Source organism: Dermochelys coriacea, chromosome 4, assembly GCF_009764565.3.
Source record: "Dermochelys coriacea isolate rDerCor1 chromosome 4, rDerCor1.pri.v4, whole genome shotgun sequence".
In the NCBI taxonomy this organism is placed as follows: Eukaryota; Metazoa; Chordata; order Testudines; family Dermochelyidae; genus Dermochelys; species Dermochelys coriacea.
The window spans coordinates 33,217,065-33,237,141 of NC_050071.1; the positions used below are offsets into that span (position 1 = coordinate 33,217,065).

Genomic DNA, 20,077 nt, shown 5'->3' on the forward strand with positions numbered 1-20,077 from the left:
GAAGTCTTCTGTTTTATGTTCAGAACAGGACAGCATGGTTAGCAGCAGTGCAAGCTTCTTCACTCTGCCCCACCTATGTACTTTTTCAACCTTGTTCCAGAGGGACCAGCTATAGGAGTATCTGAGACCTCTTTACTGTCAGTGACAATTATTGCCCATTAATATGTTGGCTTTTGGGTGGTGGACACCTATCTACTGTGACCTGGAGTGAGACCACCAAACTTCTTTTGTCCGATCATTTGTATTTTATTTCATATGTTTGACTGGAAAAGTGACACAGCCCAGTGGGTTAATAGTTAGCAACTGTGTACGTTTAAATGCTGCAGAGTGATGTGTTTTCTGGTTGTTGACTTTCAAAGAAGACTTGCAAATTTGCTCCAGTCAAGCTTTAGTATTCAGTTCAGTCATGGTGCACATAGCTCTTCTTTTTACAGAATTATCTTGTGTGAGCAGCATGCAGGTTTAGTTCTAGTATCAACTGCAATATTTGAGTTTGGTTTAGCATATTAAAGTACCAAGTACTTCTTTTGGTTGTTGTTTAAAATTATTCCCTGGTGGCAGTGCTTATTTGTGTTTAAACCACACACACCTATATTTATACATTTAAATTGTGTAAAATGTCACTATTATTATTTGTTGAAAAATTATGCTAAGTTTGCCGCAAAGTATATTGTGGTTTACTGTACAGCCCCATACTATGTCATCTTAGTAAGAATCTTAAACAGGACCTTATGGATTGTTTTCCCCTCCCACCACCTCTTTTTTTCTTTCTGTTTGTTCTGCTTTTTAATTACATTCATATCAGCTACTTTGAAGTTAATGAGACTGTTGGGATATGTAAAAGAGCATCCTGTATTGATTTCAGTCCTAATATCTTATTTTGGCATCTTTATTTGGTGCACGTAATGTGTACTGACTGAGTCACATTTACTGACATGTTGTGATGGATATAAAAAGTTTGGGCTTTATCATGTAAAATAGAAAAACCTGAAAAACTCCATACGGTGCTGCCTTCTGATTGGCTAACAGGGTTTGGAATCGACAGATTGTAATTTATTAAAGCCACAAGGGATCCTTTCACATTCAATTTCTAAATTGTCAGAAATATAGCCTGCTGATTTTTCCATTATTTTTAAGGAAGAGATTATTTCTAAAGACAGGCCAAAGAGACATTGCTCAGGTTGGGATGCACATCAGGGTAGGTTTCATAGTAGCAGCCGTGTTAGTCTGTATTCGCAAAAAGAAAAGGAGTACTTGTGGCACCTTAGAGACTAACAAATTTATTAGAGCATAAGCTTTCGTGAGCTACAGCTCACTTCATCGGATGCATTTGGTGGAAAAAACAGAGGGGAGATTTATATATACACACACACACAGAACATGAAACAATGGGTTTATCATACACACTGTAAGGAGAGTGATCACTTAAGATAAGCCATCACCAGCGGGTGGGGGGGGGGAGGAGGAAAACCTTTCATGGTGACAAGCAAGGTAGGCTAATTCCAGCACTTCAATCTCTCTGGTCACTCCATTACAGACCTAAGAGTGGCTATCCTTCAGCAAAAAAGCTTCAAAAACAGACTCCAACGAGAGACTGCTGAATTGGAATTAATTTGCAAACTGGATACAATTAACTTAGGCTTGAATAGAGACTGGGAATGGAGGAGTCATTACACAAAGTAAAAGTATTTCCCCATGTTATTTCTCCCTCCCACCCTACCCCCCACTGTTCCTCAGATATTCTTGTTAACTGCTGGAAATAGCCTACCTTGCTTGTCACCATGAAAGGTTTTCCTCCTTTCCCACCCTGCTGCTGGTGATGGCTTATCTTAAGTGATCACTCTCCTTACGATGTGTATGATTAACCCATTGTTTCATGTTCTGTGTGTGTGTATATAAATCTCCCCTCTGTTTTTTCCACCAAATGCATCCGATGAAGTAAGCTGTAGCTCACGAAAGCTTATGCTCTAATAAATTTGTTAGTCTCTAAGGTGCCACAAGTACTCCTTTTCTTACATCAGGGTAGGGTAGCATTCACGGCCAAATCAGAACTTGGGTTCAGGTTCAACAGAGATGATATCTTGGGAGCTGACTGGCACAGTTCAGTGCAAGTGCATCTGTATTCCCCATCCATAATCCCTTTAGGACGCACGCTCTAAACTCACAACTCCTCAGTTGTCACCTCTCTTGGTTGGAGACCTATGTCTCCCTTTTCCTTCTGACCAGGGTTTTTCTTGGTTGCACAGCTCCCTGCCTACATTGTGATACTCCAGCAAGCCAGACTGCCTGAACAGGCCAGAGTCTGAACTTTGCTTTCTTTTTGAAGTCTACGTAACAATGTAATTGTCAGCAGTTATGAATTACCACAGAGCTCTTTAGAGGCCAATACATTTATTCTGAAGGTGAAAGCATTACAGAGAAAACGTCTAAAAAACAATAAAAGCTTACTAGAAGTCACCCATTGGTCTTCTGGAGTGTCTGTAGGCCAAAATCCTTCCAACACTTCCCAGGAAGGACTGGGGCCCCTCTTGGACACAAAGTCCTGTCTGTTTGCTGGATCAGAAAAAAAGCCATGAGTCAGTTTAAACTCAGGCTATTTATCCAAAAGTCCTTTCTTTGTCTGTTGGTCTCTGAAGACTTTAGTCTGGGCTAGTATATGTGAGCCTCTCTAGGTGGTGTTACTACCTGATTTGAATTTGCCTAGCTATCCCCCACTGTTTTTAGTTTCTGGTGGAGATGTTGTCACCCTCCCTTACATACAATCCCTGGCACAATGATGCATAAACTTCATACAGCAAGATCTCCCCAAGATATTGTGGGAAATTGCCATATTTGTCACACTAACCTTGTGAGATGTCCATCATTTAGCGCCAAATTTTTGGGAGATCATGGAAGGCTTCTTTTGTTTTGAGATGTTGGAAATCTTCTGAGATCAACTGTTCATAAGAGTGTTCTGCTATCTTGGACAGAAATCTCGTAAGCATGGCAAAATAACCAGAGGTCATCTACATCCAAGACAAAACCAGTAAATAGGCACAATTATGGTTTTGGAGCAGACTTGAAACCTTAACCATGGAGGCAGGTTCAAGTTCCAGGATTCAGTCCCTCATTGAAATTCCAGTAGACTCTTTAAACTTGTTTTTGTTGGTTTTTACTGGTCTCTGCTCATTTTGTTTGGTGGCCCAAACCAGTAGTTCAATAGATCCATTGCTCTGTTCCAGAACCTAGTTGACCAACTGGAATCGGTAAGAATCAGTTGCATATTTTTAACAGGAATATGTGCAAGGACATCTCTCCATTTCACTAGGGTATACTCTGACTGCATGCATCTATTGAAATTTGAAGAGGTGTGATATGAAGTGTCAGTGTTTGACTCAGCTCTGATTAAAACTCTAGTTTTCTCTCATGTAGACTGTGTTGTCTTGTAGCTGTCGTTCGTGTGAGAAATCAATATTTTGAATAAGCAGGGATTTGTCCTAACCTCTTTGGTTTCAGTTTGCTCAGTATTTTGTGACTCATCACCTTTTGACACCATTAAAAATAGCAAATGACTAAAAAGTTACCTAAATTAATGTTTCTATGCAGAATGACATTGACTATATATGATATTCATACACATTCATTCATCTCAAACTGGAAGTCAGGATATCCATGTTTCTATTCCCAACTCTCTGTCTGACTTGTTGTTTGGCCTTAAGTAACTCTCTTCACTTCCATGCCTCATTTTCTCCACTTGAAATAATGCTTCCCATCTTTGTAAAGCTCTCTGACATGTATGAATAAAATGTTCTATGCCAGTGCTAATATACATGTTTTATTACATATACACACACACACGCCAGAAATATGTTTAGTTGATGTCCTGTTTCAATGATTTCCTTAATTTGTAGATTCCTTAATTGTAGCTTAATTGTGAGCTCCTTGTAATTGCAAAAACTTTGTATTTTGCTATTCACCAAAAAACTTCTACCCTCTATGTTTCCTGGTAAAAATAAACCATTCTCAAAACTTTTTTTACTTAAAATCAGATTATTCCTTCCACAGTCCCATCTGAAAAAAGTATCTTGGTGCAACATTTTTTTTTCGAAAGGAGATATCTGATCTATTAATCATTTTCTAAATTCAGTCCTTTTTCACATCAATCTACGGGGAGCGGGGGAATCTTTTAACTCTCAGAAATAAAATTCTCTAAGTACAAAGTGCTAAATTATGTTGTCAAACAATGACAGAGAAATTCCCAAAATAGACTGAAACTCTGCAATGGTCCAATTTATTTCTATTCTAAAAACATGGATTTTACTAATCCTTAATCATAACTTTGTTATGGACTATAAGAAGATGACATAATATAAAATGTCCCATATCATTTAAATAATCGTAACAGGTCAATCTACTCTTGTTGTCTGAGCAGTTTAGATGGATTCCCATACTGTGAACATGAGAAGTGGCAGGCAAGGAAAATTATGACATAATGAGCAAAAGTCCCATCTCCAGAAGTAGAAACTTCTAAGACTAACATATTAGCCACATCCAGTCAATGATTCAGATACAGCAGAGTTAGGGGAATGAATAAACTAAGTGCAACTCTCGGATTGCTCCCCACCAATACACTTTTTGCATTAATAGTTGAGAGTTGAAGACTCTCTATTAGAACTGAACTCTTTACTGAAACTTGCAGCAAATTCAGCAGGGCATGTTCTGGAAATTGCATAAAACAGCAATCACTCATTATTATTTATTAGTAATGTTATTATAGTACTTAGGAGTCCAAGTAATGAACTGGACCCCATTATGCTAGATGCTGTATAAACACAGAACGAAAAGATAGTCCCTGCCCCAAGGAGCTAATCACTAGATGGAGACTGGTGTGGGCTGGGGTGCAATCCAGACCACTGAGGATTGTGTCACTGTTTGTCTGTGTGCTAGGTAGCCCTTGTTTAGCAGCTCTGACCCCAGCAGCCTGTATACAGCCCCACAGCCCAACTCTGGCTTCCAGCAATCTTGGTTACTACTTGCAGGGTTACCCCCAACACACCCCCAGTCCTGAATTTTACAAAAGTGTATGCTCTGCAACATCCAGCCCTCTCCTGGACAGTTCAGAGAAATAATAGCGTTCGTTTGCTCCTTTAAGGAGACAAAACATACCAGTTTGCCACATTAATTGGAGTTGACATTCCCTTTAATACAAACGTAACACTGTAGGTTTAGATTAATAGTAAAAGAAGTTTATTAACAAAAGAAGTGAGTTCAAGTGTAAGAGATTAAGTTAGAAATGGTTACAAGCAAATAAAAGTACAAACACGCATCTAAAAGTCTAAAACTGAACCTAGCAAGTGTTGGTTCAAAGCTTTCTTCAAGGTAGCCTTTCTCATCCAGAGGCTTCCAGCAAGGTGGTAGCTGACCCTCTCCTCAGTCAGGATGTCTTCCAGAGACCCAATGGTGCTGGAGCCTTTGTCCTCTTAGGGGAAAGAGAGAAGTTGGCATTCTCTGCCCCTTTCTTTTATAGTCCATTGAATCTCTGAGGTGGATTTTTCTGATAGCTACCCCTCAATGTAGAGTTTATTCAAGTAGGGAGGAAGCTGACATGGAGTCTGGAGGTGAAGGAGGGTCCAGGCTCTTTTCTCCACATGTGTATTTGCTGAAATGCAAATTGTTCCATTCCCTGCAATCTCCTCCCCCTGCTCCCTTGATGACCCTGTTCTCTACCTATATGTAATTTGAGGTAAACACACACTCCTTTGTTTAGGATAGGCCTGTTTAACAACTTTTTCTTGGAAAGGGTTGTCTGGTTTTGAACAAGTAGCACCACAGAGGGGGAATTCATAACTTTACATAAAATGTTGCTGCATACATTTTACCATGATATTATTGACCAGCGAGTTATTAGTTTTCAAATGATACCTTACAAGGCATATTTTGAACAAAGATCATTCCAATAGTGTCTAGGGTGTGAATTCAGGGGTGCTTTGGGTTACAGAGATCAATGCCTTCTGTTATTTCCTGGCCCTGCTTTCTCTCCCCCTACTCTGTCTTATGTACTGAAATCTATAGATATGCTCTAGGAATTATTTTGCCCTGAACATTCGATCATTCTCCTTCCCTAATCCAGCAGCTTCCCTCCCATATGAAAATCTTTGGGCACATGTGACCAAACTTGCAGGATGCGCAGCCATTTGTAAGCTCAACCCCTCAGATCTGCATGTGCTAACTGATACTCTTGCCAATAATAGAGGTGAAATGAAGGAGGCCTGCTAGAATGTTAATTCACTTTCTTTTGAATCTCATTCTAACATATTTTTTGTCCCAGTCAGATAAACCATTTTATGTTTTGGGGATCAGCTTAAAATTGTCAACATTCTGCAGGTTGGAAAATTTTAGAGAAGTTCAACATTCCAATGGAAAATTTCCTATTATATTTTCTGCAGAATTTTTTCCGCCCATTTTTTGATCACATGTAATATTAAGCAGCCAAGACAAAAGAGGCAGATTTAGGAGTATTAAGACTCCATTAATGTCCTCAACAGCAATAAAACACCTTTAAACAGCTCTGTTTACCAGGTCTCTCCTCCCTCTGCAAATACAAAAGGATATGCCTGCCCCAATCTGATCATTACAAGACACAAATAACTGGAAAGGTCTGTTTTAAGGATTGTAGTTCTCCCTGAGCTCTACCTATGCCCACACTGGGATGCTGAAAGGTAATGCTCAGTTCCTAGTAGTTTTGCCACTGCCCTGGTGATGTACATCTATGAAAACCAAGCAATAAAGTTTGAAGAGTTTGTGGTAGTACATAGCATGAGGATGTCCATGGTTTCAAAGAGTTAAATCAATAACTTATCTGGACCTTATCTGGACCTGTACATCTGTGCACATATAAAGAGGTTATTCCTTCACATATGTGCTCTGCTCTGGTCTTACTAGCAGGCACTAATGCTGTTGGGGGCGGGGCGGAGCCATAAATTGTCCCCCAGTTGATACTATTCTTATACTACTATCGTGACATTTTGGTAGTGGATACATTAATTGGGGTTTAAAAAGTATGTCCTGCTCACTGCCCTCCTTCCCCCAAAGTATCAACATTTTGGGTCTATTTATGAACTTCCAAACTGCAGGTTTGATGTTACTTTGTCTGCAAGTAGCCAGGGGCTGGCCTCCTGCCTAATTCTGTCTCCATCTCCTGCTTTCATGTGGTGAGGAGACTAATGGTTGTTGTTGTTGTTGTTCTCTCACCTGAAGTGTGACATTTTGGGAGTGTGGGAGAGGGAGGGCTGTGGTAGGTTCTGTATGCTCCATTCTGGCAGCTTTCCAACCTAGCTGTAAGTGATATGCTTGTCTGTAGCCTCCCCAGTCATGGTTCTGTCCTTGGAACACAGGAATTGCCATACCAGATTAGATTAATCATCCACTAATTTCAGTATCCTATTTCTGATAGTGGCCAGAGCTGAAGAAGGGGGTGGTGGAGGAGAAATTGTACTGAGCTAAGAGGGCCTCCCAAAACATCTGCAACATCTGTGTAAATAAACTGAAACAAGAGGGGAAGGTGCTTCAGTCAACATGATGTACCATGGCCCCAAATTTCTCTCAATGGGCTTGACAGTTGCCAATACTTGATGATTTAGAGGAAGGCACAAGAACCCATATAGTGGGTGATTATGGGCTAAACCACCCACGGACAGTTTCTACCTGACCGTACTAGTTAGAGGTTGCCTTATGCCCTGAGCATGAGGGTTTATATCCTTTCCAAAATTCTGTTTTTCAGATTATATTTATTTCTTGCTGTTGTAATTCTTGTTAACCATATAAATGTCTGATCCTTTTTTTGAATCCTGTTAAACTTTGGAGCTCTTGATGAGTAAAGTGGGGGAACAGAGTGCTCTTCTTCTGAAGTCCCTATCAACTTTGTGCAGATCTGAAGAGAAATCATTTTCACCTTATCCAATTGCTGGCATTTCTCAGCCACCTACAGTCTTATTTTAGAAAATTTATTTTTACACATTAACTCAGAGCACTTGCAAAAGGGGAGAGCTAATAGGTGATGTTCTGGCTAAGCAGGCCTTCCAAACATTTGATCTGCATTGTCACATAACCCTGATCAGGGAGCTATAACAATGCCAAGGCAGTCTTGCGGCCCAACATGCTTGTTATAATTGTAATAAACTCTGTGAGATCTGTTATACTTTGGCTAGAAAGCAATGAAAAGCATTTATTTATAAAAGAGGAAAAATGTGAAAGTGCAGGTGAGGTTAGCAATCGATCCTACATGCAAGTTTTCTTGTTTGTTGGGTTTTGGAAGTGATGGGGTAGGTGCCTGATCCTTCAGAAAAGAGGTCCTGTCTGTTTCCTTTAAGTGTTTTTAAATCAGCCACATTTAAGTCAAATTCTCCTGTGCTTTGTTTGTAGACCTTCTAGGCCACATAATAGTACTTAGCACTTCTAGACCACACATCTTCAAATGCACTGTACAAATATTAATTAAGTCAATTGGCTTGCCAGAATCAATTGACCCTTGTGCTTTTAGGTCTAAAGCTGATGCTCTTATTGAATGGGATTCAGGCTGCACAATTTAAAAAAAAACAAAAACAAAAAAAAAGCAGGACTACCACCCAATGAGCTCTATCCAACTACAGGTTTTCTGGAGTTTATTGTGTGTGATTAGTGGAACAACTGGAAACTGTACACCATTAACTTACCACCAACTGCTATGAGCAGGTAAAGAGGGAACAGAATGATTTTTCCATTTGCAAAGTGAAGTGATACTAGTAACTCCTTTGCTGAGTCACTGCCACAGAGTCCAGATCCGTTGTTAGAGGCTCTGTTTAAAGAACCAAGCCAGAAAAGAAGTCACTTAAAACATCAGCGATCTTGGGGAGGAGAAAACAATTTTAGTTCTGAGGGTGGAAATGCCTGTTTGGTTTTTGTTTGAAAATATTTTCCCCCAATGCCATTTGGGCATTCCAGAAAAGGGTTAGCTTGACTAACCTCGTGACCAAAGTCCTTTATTCCTGAGAACAGCACAGGAAGTGGCAGTGTTAGCTTCTATATCCTGCCTTGTGAATGAGCCTCACCTGAAGAAATTTTCTTGGAGAGGGGACAGTTTGTTCTCCAGCCCCTTCCCCCTCTTGCCTCCCTCATGAGACTTTACCAGGGCCGGCTCCAGGCACCAGCCGTTCCAAGCAGGCGCTTGGGGCGGCAGTTAGAAAGCGGTGGCAGTGTTTCCACGGCGGGGGCAATTTGGCTGCAGCTCCTCCCTTTTGTCATCTGCGGCAGCAATTTGTTTCACTGCTTCGGGCAGCAAAAACTGTAGAGCCGGCCCTGGACTGTACCAACAATTAGTGCTAAGTGTGATGATTAGAGCTGGTCAAAACGTTCAGGTTTTTAAAATTCTCTGCAATCTTTTCATACTTTGGTTTTTCATCAAAACTTCCCCCCTTTCCTCTCCCTTTCCCTCTCCCATTTTTCCCACCCCAGTAGCAAAGTGGAAAAAAGGAACGGGGGCGGGGGGGGGAGAAAGTGCTGAAAGGAGGAAAAAGCCAAAGCAGTAATGTTTTTGGTTTCCAGTTTTCAAAAACTGAAACACTTTGTTTTCGGTTCTTTGTTGAAAAACTGAGAAATTTCAAATGAAACAAATTTTTGGTGAAAAGTTTTTCATTTAGAAAGGGCCATTTTTCATTTTTTTTTTTTTTTTTAAAAAAAAGCACCCCAAAACTTTTTTGCCCAACTGTAGTGATGACAGCTTTTCTGATGGGTGCACCTGGTTATTTGGAAGGGATGAAAGCCACCAAAACCACTTCCCATAGACTGGCCAACCATCATAGCAGCTTTCGTTCCCAGCACAGTCAGAATTTAACCGGTACCTAAGAGATGAAAGGATCTTTATTTCATTACTTATCCCATAAAAGCTATTTAGTCCCTTTTTTTTTAAACCATGTGTTCAAAGGCTCCATTTTATGTTTTTGTTATACTGTATGTTAAGAACACTACATAACAATAAAATTGTATTTTACGTTTAATGTAAATTTTGCACGTCAGATATATCTATATCTGTGTGTGTGTGTGTATGTATATGTGTGTGTATATATATCGTACCTCACCGGAACTATTATTTTTCTATTGTATGGTAGTGCTTAGGAGCCCCAATCATGGATCAGGATACCACTGTGCTAAGCACTGAACAAACACAGAACAAACAGATGGTCCCTGCCCCCCCCCCCCCCCCCCAAGATCTTACAGCCTAGTTATAAGACAAGAAACAACAGCTGGATACAGACAGAGGCAGAAGCACAAGAAAGCAACTAGAGGATGCCGGTCAGTGTGATAAGCAGCAGTTTCAGCACAGCAGCTGCCTGACCATCCCTGACTGCTGCTTAATACTGTGTCACCCTGGTATCATTGGATTTCCTGGCTAATGTAGCAACTTCTTTCAAAAATGTTTGCAATCAGTAATCTGCATAATTTAAAGAATTCCCCAAATCTCCCCTATGCTATAAAATAATTATTGTAATTTTCTTTCAGAATTTTAAACTTGAATGCTTAAACCCTAATATTCCTTGTAAGATAAAACTACTGGCAAATGTTTAGACTGTAGAAAAGAATAACTGATCTCTTGAATGGAGGCTGAACTGACAAACGCAAACAAGAGGACTCTGTGAGACATTTGCCTGTGTGGTCAGGGGCTAGTTTACTGATTAATGACTCTTTTTGTAGCCTCTCCAGAATTGTGAGCTGGGCTGACCCCCTTCCTGAGGGCATATACCAAGAATCCTCTGATCTCAAGGCAACTCTCAGGAAATGGGTGCATCAAGGGGTACGGGCCTCAAATGAATTTTTGTTTTACAAGAGATTCTGAAATTAATACCCACAAAACTCCAGTTGGAATGAATGGAGCCATTCATCTCAAAAGGGTGTGGGTGGGTGGGGACTGCCATCAGAGAGAACCTGCTAGACTTTAAAAAGCCCAACAATCTATTTATACACTGTATGTCTCACAATGCTAACCAGTTTCACTCATGATAATCCTGTCCCAGCAATGCATCCTTATTTACCATATCTCTGCCCCTTGCTCAGGTTTCCCCCTGCTCCTCTAGACACAATATTGGCGTGGATCATTTCTTTTCATCACACCCTTATCCTCAGTGAGTTTGATGACTTCTCCTTCTGCACTGACATCTTGCCTGACCCTTTAGCCTCCTACCTCTGCTCCCTCACCTCTTCATTTGACCTTCACCCCTGGATCAACAATCTCACTCACCAAAATGGCCCTTCACTCTTGTCTTCCCTAAACACTGCTCCTATTCTGATCATTCCAGCACCAAATTCCCTCTCTGACTATCACTTCATTTGCTTCAACAAAGCAAACTTACCCTCTGACTCTCCATCCTGCCCTTTTAAGGCTTCCAATCCATTAGTACATCACTTATCGGCCACTCTCAGCACTTTCTCTGCTGTCACTCTGCTCCCTTAAGGGACCCACTTATTGATTCTCTCCACTTCACTCTTTCCTTCACCTTTTGGTTCTTTTGTCACTCTATCCTATCACATGACCCACCCCACCCCCACAACCCTGGTTCACCTCCACCATTGGATTCCTCCAACTATGCTAGTTTTGATCCCATTTATCTGTTTATTCTATCTACCTATGTGCTTGTGTCTGTACCACTTCTTCCAAGGAACACCTTCCCTGAATTAGTCTATAAGTCCACTACTCTCTCCTCCTTCAAATCCTTCTTTGAGACCTACTGCTACCATGATATCTAAAGGTAACAACTGGGTAGAGGGCCAGTTTAGAAAAGTTGATACCAATTTAAAACAAACATATTACTTTGATTTTATATTTTATTTCTCTCCTTTGCCTGTTTGTTTTAATTAAATTATGAGCTCTTTGGTGGTTTACTATAGGTTTGGGCAGTACTTACCATAAAACAAATAATAATAATTGTCCCTTATGAACAAGGGGTATCAACAATGTGTTCCTAGGCCCTTTCCTCAGCTGTGGACTAACATGGACTTGCTGCCAGGACAGACAAAGCACAGTTCCTAGAATGTGAGTTAATCACTGTTTGGTCACACCAGTTTGGTACTACTTTTGTTGCTGGGGTGAGCTATACTCCATCATGGCTCTAAAGCCTACTGTAGCATAGTCACAAACTGCAATTGTAATAAATAATCTCTTTGTGCTCTATATTTTGATTAAATATTCTGTTTATCAGACTGGGCACATATATCTTAAGAGTGGGATTTGTCCACATCAGTGTATTTATATAACTAATGGAGGCTGATTTCTGAAGGAGCAAGGATCAGCATGGCAGATGTTACCGTTGAGTTGCTCTCTTTATCTCTATTGTTTTTAAATATCAAAAAATTATGAAGCATGGCAACAATACCTAGCAAAAAGACCCCAAGAAACAACAAAAAATTCAAACTTTGTCCCCTCCCCCTCCCCCCCACAAAAAATAAAAAGACAAAACAAAACACATGAAATAGCCACAAATCCTTAAGAAGGATCCTTAACTAGGGACCAGAGAAGAGCAGAAGACTCCATTAAATCCACTAGGAGCTATGTCTTGCCCATCTAATTCAAGTGGGAGGCAATCAGATGCTATGGGTGCTAGCACAAAACCCTAAGATAGAGAGAAAAATACTGGAACAGCCCATGAAAAGAAAACATAAACAGTATACTTCAGAGGATAAAATGTGACTAAGCTTTAATTGTTCATTAAATAATTTAATAGCCAGTGCTTCTGCACCTTAACACGTTAATTAAATCCAGGGTGACCATATAGAAAATATATAGACCATAACAATCATTTGAACAGCTGCAGCTATCAAACAAAAGAGGCTACAGAAGAGACTAAGCCATGAACTCTTTGTTCAATCTCCCACCCACCTGAATTTTGGGGGTATAAGTAAAATGAGATAAAAATCCCCAAACCAACCTTGGTTTTGATGTTGCAAAATAAATCCCCGATTGATGATGATCTGCAAACACAAAATGTTGTTGTTCGTCATTACTTATGAAAAGCTTGAAATGCTGGTAGAGAGACTCTGGTGACAAGGACTAGTGGGATGAAATTCAGGGAGAGAGAATCCATCATGAGCCCAGTTAAAATTGACAAATTTATGTTCACTTTTCTGTTTTTCAGTCAATGTAACTTACTTTCAATATGCACTGTGGTGGCAGGCATGGTAGTTTCATTTCTTACAGGCACGGCTGGCAGAAGTCTTGGTATCCATTAATGGACTATACCAAAGCCTGTTATTAACCAGCCTAACAGTCATCTTTCCCAGGACCTGATTTTTCTTTGCTAAGAGTGTCACCCTGTACTCTGGAGTGTATCATATCACAGAGCAGAACTAGTTTCATGGCATCTTTTAGGGAATACAGGTGCTCAGAGGGAACTACAGAATTTCAACATTTGGAAATGAAAAGAAATGTATCTTGGAAAACATTTTATGTTTTTTTCCATACACAGTGAGCAATCAGAATGATTAAGAGAACAGAACAAGAAAGAACAAAAGACTCCAGGAAAAAGCACGGGGTGTGTGCCTCTTCATACTCAGGCTGTATGGAGCTTCGAGAACAAAATGGCAGCAGAATTCTGTACACTTGAAGAATGCCTAGAAATGTAAAGGTGCACTACACCAAGCACCAAATATATCACAGCTTCTTAGGAACATGCACAACAACTATGAAAGCTCTCCTGAATTTGTATATAAAACAGCAGTTCTGGTTGCTGAATTCAAAACTGAGGCGCTGGACTTTTCATGCAAGTTGAATTATTTCTCTTCATTATGGTAAATCCTATGGATGGGTGAATTAGTTGAAATAAAATTAAAAAAAAAACCTAAAACAGTTGTCCAAAATGTGAACCAAACCTGAACCTCTTCTGAAGTTAAAAAACTGTTGCTTTATTTATTATGGTCATTTCCACAATTTTGGACTGCCTGTCCCTGAGAGAACCAGAAGTGGAAGCTCTCATTATGGTTACAGTATGAAGCGCTAGCTGTTGGGATCTCTTCAGCTGTCTTTGCTGGCTGTGAGGCATTAATTTTTAAGCAATGAGCTATTTCTGTTTGTGTTTGGCATTGGGTAAAACTTGGTTTTGCTCTGTGGATTATATCAGCCATCAACTTTTCTGCATTACTGAGTTTGGGAACTATCGGAGTTCTGCTGATTATTGAGTTAAGATCAGCTGCACACTATCTAATTTGTTCTGGTCTGAGGCTTGATTTTAAGTCTGGTTGATAATACCACTTTAATTTTCTTTGGCCTCAGTTGAGCTCATATGGGGTTTATACACCTTTGGAGTTAGTTTGGGAATTTTGAATCTTGAACTTGTTGAATGTTGTTGAGCCTGTTTCCCATGGAAAGTCACAGCATCCTGTGACTTATAAGCTTCAACCTAAAGCCAGTAGGAGACAGGTTTGTTGGAGAAATCTTTAACTCTTGACCTACCCCCAGATCAATAGGAAACAGGAACCTAAGGGAGAAATTCTTATTCCTAGGTGTTGTCTTTGTAAAGAGAATGTATTGATAGAGTTTTCCTAAACTGCACAGGCAATGTTGTCTACATTCAAAGCTGGCCATTACTAATTAAATTGGATTGTACTGAACAATATTTTTGATGCAATAGTGAACTTGGAAGGAAAGTTTACTCTTCTATTGAGTCCTTGTCTTGTCATTAATGACACAAAAACCGAACAGGTAGAAAATAATACTGATGTGCAAAGATTGTGGAATAATCTGGAGAAATCCAAAATTCTGACAAGATTCTTGATTTAATCCCACACTAGACCCTGGAAGAATGGAGACTTGAAAAATCTTTCAAAACTTGTAGCCTGAAAAGGGATGGAAAGGGTGGAAGAAGCTGATGATGCTTGACTTGACCCTGAATGAAAAATGTGACTCTCCTCTAAATCTGATTGAAGATTTCTGAATTCTCCTGAAATACTGTGATTGCACTTGAAAGTTTTCTTTAGTTTTGAAACGTCTTACTGTTACTTCCCATTGTAATTACTGGGCAGTGGTTCTCAGCTTCTCAGATAGTGATCCTATGTTACAACAGAAGAAAGTTTTTGGGATCTTCCATCCATTTAGCCAGAAAGAAAGAAAGAAAGAAAGAAAGAAAGAAAGAAAGAAAAAGATCCCCACCTGCCAGGAAAAGGTTAAAGAGCACCTCTGGGCACAACTGGCCCAAACCCCATGCACCTGTGAGGTTTGTCACCCCTGGGCTTGTCCTTAAAGAGAGGATCGCTGCTCAATGGGGGACAGTGCTCTGAAGGAGGACTGCGACTCAGAGTTCCCTGGAAGAAAGGATTGCTGAGTGGTGAAATAGCTCAAGAGCCTTGGCTGCCCAGGTCCTCCTGGCAGAAAGATGAAGGGCTGGTACTTTTCCTTTTTCCTTTCTTTTGGCTTCCTGAAAGCTTAGGCTCTGCTTTTAGTGTGATGCTGAAGCATATATTAACTTTTTGTTTGGACTGTTTAACTCCCCCTTAAAAGGGGGTGGAGATCCTGAATAGCATAGCCAGAGGGGCTGTACTATGGATTATGTGGCAGGAGCAGTGCCCATCCCTCTTCCCAAGGCAGCAATGGAGAGGTAAAGCCTGCTACAGTGGTCCTGACTAGAGCTGGATGAAACCCTTTTTTGAGGAAAATAAATCCAAATTTGGGTTGATCAAAACAATTCAAGAACTTGGGTCTAGTTTGGCAAATTATTTTGGTTGGGGAATGGAAAAAAAGAGAAATGTTTTGGAAATATTGGAACAGCTTGCTCTGGCACTTCCAGAATGAAACATTTTGTTTTGGAAAAAGGTTTCATTTTAGAATTTCCCTCTGTTTTATTTTAAAACGTTTTAAAACATCTTAATAACCTCAAAATCAAAACAAAACTTTTTTTTTGACATTTTGGTATGCTGAAAATTTTGAAACATTTTCGGGTTGCCCCAAGGTGAATTTTCCCCCAATGTTTTTGGACATGCACCTGAGCCAAATATTCAGTTACTTCCACAGTGGTAGCCGGGACTGCGAGGCCGAAAACCCAGGTGACAGGAAATTTCTCACAAACAGGGAAAATCTTTCAAAACAGGAGAAACTGAGAATTGGTTTCTAAATGAAGCAGTTTACATGTCCCCTACTTTGTGAATCTAGGCAAAGGGAAGGCTCCAGAGCAGCGTCACTTGGGGCCTGCCAGGACAGGAGTCATTTCTGCAATTCACTTTCATCATTCTGGCACCTGTGGCCATAATACCTGCTATGGTCACTGCTGCAGAACAACCCCAAGTCCTGAGGTTTTGGGAGCAGTTCTGAGGGCTTGGAAAACCCCTAAAAGCCTAATCCCTAAATCCAAATCTTTGGGACAGTAAAATATGTCTTTTTGCCATCTTCTGTTCTCTTCTATAAACCTCCTTGTTCAAGCCTTCCAAACAGTGGTTATGACTAGCATTCCTTGGGCCTGATCCTGCAGTCCTATACTCACAGGGAGTACTGCCTGAGTAAGGACTGTAGGATTGGGCCTCTTGTCTGTTATCTGCATTATATCCACTTGGACTTTAGTGAACTCTTTTTAGGGTACAGTTTCAGTCTCTGCTATATGTTTTGGGATGGTTTAAAAGTCTGTCAAATGCAGATTACCCCAGAAGTGACAGGGCTACCAGCAAGCATGTGGTCTCCTCCTCCCATCCCTGATGAGCTTTCACTGTCTTTGTGCTCAGCTGAATGAAGGGCCCTGAAGACATCCCCCACTTGTTTTTTTGTTTGTTTGTTCCCTCCTTCCTCCCTGTAGAGAGTCTCTGTGCCAATACTTCCTCCAGCCAGGAGGGATGGCTAGGGCTTCCTGCAGAATCTGCCCAGGACCAATCTGTAATGGCTGCTCTGAGAGTATTCCAAGGCTACCCCCAAAGCAGAACACATTGCCTCCCACTCCCTCAGGTCTGCCAAGCAGGATGACAAATCTGAAATTAAAGTGCTGCAGAAAGAGGCCACGCGGGCTGGCTGTAAACGCAGAATCACAAATCACAGTCCTCAGCATTGTTTTTCCATAGATTTAGAACAAAAATCTAAAAACCAGATCCTGTAGACTGGGGGTACAGAAAATGCACTGTCCTATCGTGTAGTGCTGATATATTTTCAGTGATGAACAAGTAGGACTGAATTCGGGTCCCCTGGCTTATGAGTAGCTCTGTGCTTTATACATATTTGTTATGGGTCCGATTATGATAATCTTACTTATGTTGGACAGCACCACTCATAATCTGTTTGGGATTAACAACAATAGGCCCTCTCCTCCCCCTTCCCCCCCAAAAAACAAAACCAAACCGAAAAGGGTGGGTTTTTTTGTTCATGTCCACTTCATCTCCAGCAACTGCAGATGATACCCAGATTGGATCTGAACCTTGTCAAGCTTAAGGGAAGTTTGGATCCAAATTCAGTTTGCAATAACAGTTTGGATTGTAGAAAATCAACACAGACTTTGGATGGGTTTTATTTTTTCTTAAAACCCAATTATGCAAACATTGACTACTGTAGTGTGTGCTTATTACCAGGAGAAAGCACTACAGCCAGTAATAGGTGTTTATGGGGTTGGGCTTGTCAGGATTCCTTCCCTACTCTGAACTCTAGGGTACAGATGTGGGGACCCGTGTGAAAGACCCCCTAAGCTTATTCTTACCAGCTTAGATTAAAAACTTCCTCAAGGTACAAACTTTGCCTTGTCCTTGAACAGTATGCTGCCACTACCAAGCGTTTTAAACAAAGAACAGGGAAAGAGCCCACTTGGAGACTCTTTCCCCAAAATATCCTCCCAAGTCCTATACCCTCTTTCCTGGGGAAGGCTTGATAATAATCCCCACCAATTGGTACAGGTGAACACTGACCCAAACCCTTGGATCTTAAGAACAATGAAAAATCAATCAGGTTCTTAAAAGAAGAATTTTAATTAAAGAAAAGGTAAACGAATCACCTATGTAAAATCAGGATGGAAAATACTTTACAGGGTATTCAGCTTCAAAACACAGAGGATCCCCCTCTGGGCAAAACCTTAAAGTTACAGAAAACAGGAATAAACCTCCCTCTTAACACAGGGAAAAGTCACATAAAACAAAAGATAAACTAATCCGCCTTGCCGGCTTACCTATACTGGTTGCAATATTGGAGACTTGGATTAGGATGGGTTGGAGAAGATAGATTTCTGTCTGGCCTCTCTCAGTCCCAAGGGAGAACAAACATGTAAACAAAGAGCATAAACAAAAGCCTTTCCACCCACAAGATTTGAAAGTATCTTGTTCCCTTATTGGTCCTTTGGATCAGGTGCCAGCCAAGTTAGCTGAGCTTCTTAACCCTTTACAGGTAACAGGATGTTGCCTCTGGCCAGGAGGGATTTTATAGCACTGTATACAGAAAGGTGGTTACCCCTCCCTTTATATTTATGACAGGGCTATTGCACAGGAAGTAGGTAAAGAGATTAAATGAAGGTTAAAACATAGAATTTTGGAAGTCTTACCTTTTTTTTTTTTTTTAATAAAAATCTTTTCCCTGAAAAGAAGCTCTGCAAATCAAGATAAGATGCCACATTAGGTCAAAGAAATGTCCTTCATGCCAAACTAGTCATGGTCATGAACACAGCTGTCAAAAAATTCTCCTAAATGTGGATTGTGGGTCTGCTGTGCAGACTGATTCATTAGCGTCAAAGGGTTATCTGCACGGAAACAAGAAAGGAAGTGAATGTGAAAATAGCATTGAAACTTGTACACAATGTCTGAAGGGGTTTGATCCATTGACAAACTGTTGACAGTTTTTCCACTGAAGTCTATATGAAAGCTTCCAGTGATGGGGGAGGAGGAAATAAAACAAGAAACCAAGACCGAAGAAGAGTTTGCGCAGATCACATGATATGAAAATAAAAAGAGCTAAATCTATGCTCCCCCACCACAACTACTTCCTACAGATATTGATGTGGATTACATTTACTGGTTCTACATAAAGGCGTCGCAAATACCCTTGGAAAGCAGATATTAGCCTGATTGTTTAGGATGGGGAAACAGAGGCACAAAGAGGGGAAGTGATGTGCTAAAGCCACCCAGCAAATCAGGAACAGAGCTGGGATTAAACCCAATAATTCTTTCTCCTGGATTACAAATCTTTGGCTTATGCTCAGCTGGCCTGTGGACAGCACAGCAAACAGAATATTCTTCAGAATTTTTTTTTTTAATAAGAGAGGATGGGTGGTTCAGTGATTAGGACACTAACCTGGGGCTCTAGAGACTCAGCTCAACTGCAGACTTCCTGTGTGATCTTGAGCAAGTGAATTGATTTAATTGGAAGCTAAGCACCGAAATACCTTTGAGAACCTTGGCCTAAGTCTCTCTGTGCCTCATTTTTACATCTGTAAAATGGGGGAAATAGCACTGCCTTACCACACAGGGGGTTGTGAGGATAAATACACCAAAGATTGTGAAGTTCTACAGTTGTGAGGGATATATATAAGCACCTCAGATAGAAAAGGCTGTTTCTCTTCCCTTATACCATTTGCACAACCTTAAATTGCAAATTAGTCCAAAAATTAAGTCAAAAATACCTTTTAACATCCCTTGAAATGCTTTTATTAAGAGTTTATGTGCTCTAAAATAGTATTTTTTTTGGCACTTTTCTTCTTTGGGTCACAATCCCTGTAGCATTGTCTGAGAATCAGGGATAAAATGGGACAGAGATGCTGGACATATAGATAACAAGGAGATGGTTTCCTAGCAACAATAACTATGTGAAAGTTTCCAGCACTTTCTCATGACATCCTTTTTGTCTTACTTTTTAGAATTGTGACAAGTAAAGTAATCCAGATGTGGAATCCCTCATTGTAAATCTTCTTAGTGTATGTGCAACGTGCCACAGGTGGCATGTGACCAATTAAATCTTTAATAGCTTACACCTGGGAGGGCATGTATACCTTTAAATGGATGGTTCAATCTTTGCTAGTTTGCACTGAAATTAATCTTACCAGTGTGAAATGCAGACATAAGTCAGAGTAGCTGCTTCTTGGACTGGACAGTTTAGAATAGTGGAGGACACTCAGTTTTCTAGTAGGGAGCC

General features: G+C 40.4%; 2 long non-coding RNA genes across 2 annotated transcripts in view; one reads left to right on the plus strand and one right to left on the minus strand.

The window, feature by feature from the left end:
- Positions 1 to 20,077, plus strand: part of LOC122459993 — a 175,381-nt gene that overhangs the window by 73,051 nt on the left and 82,253 nt on the right. The window lies entirely within an intron of this gene.
- On the minus strand, positions 9,597 to 18,974 carry LOC122459992. The gene is made up of 3 exons (XR_006280997.1): positions 18,495 to 18,974; positions 12,933 to 13,054; positions 9,597 to 9,854 (listed from the first exon to the last, which is right to left on the minus strand). It is a non-coding gene; the product is annotated as an uncharacterized LOC122459992 (long non-coding RNA).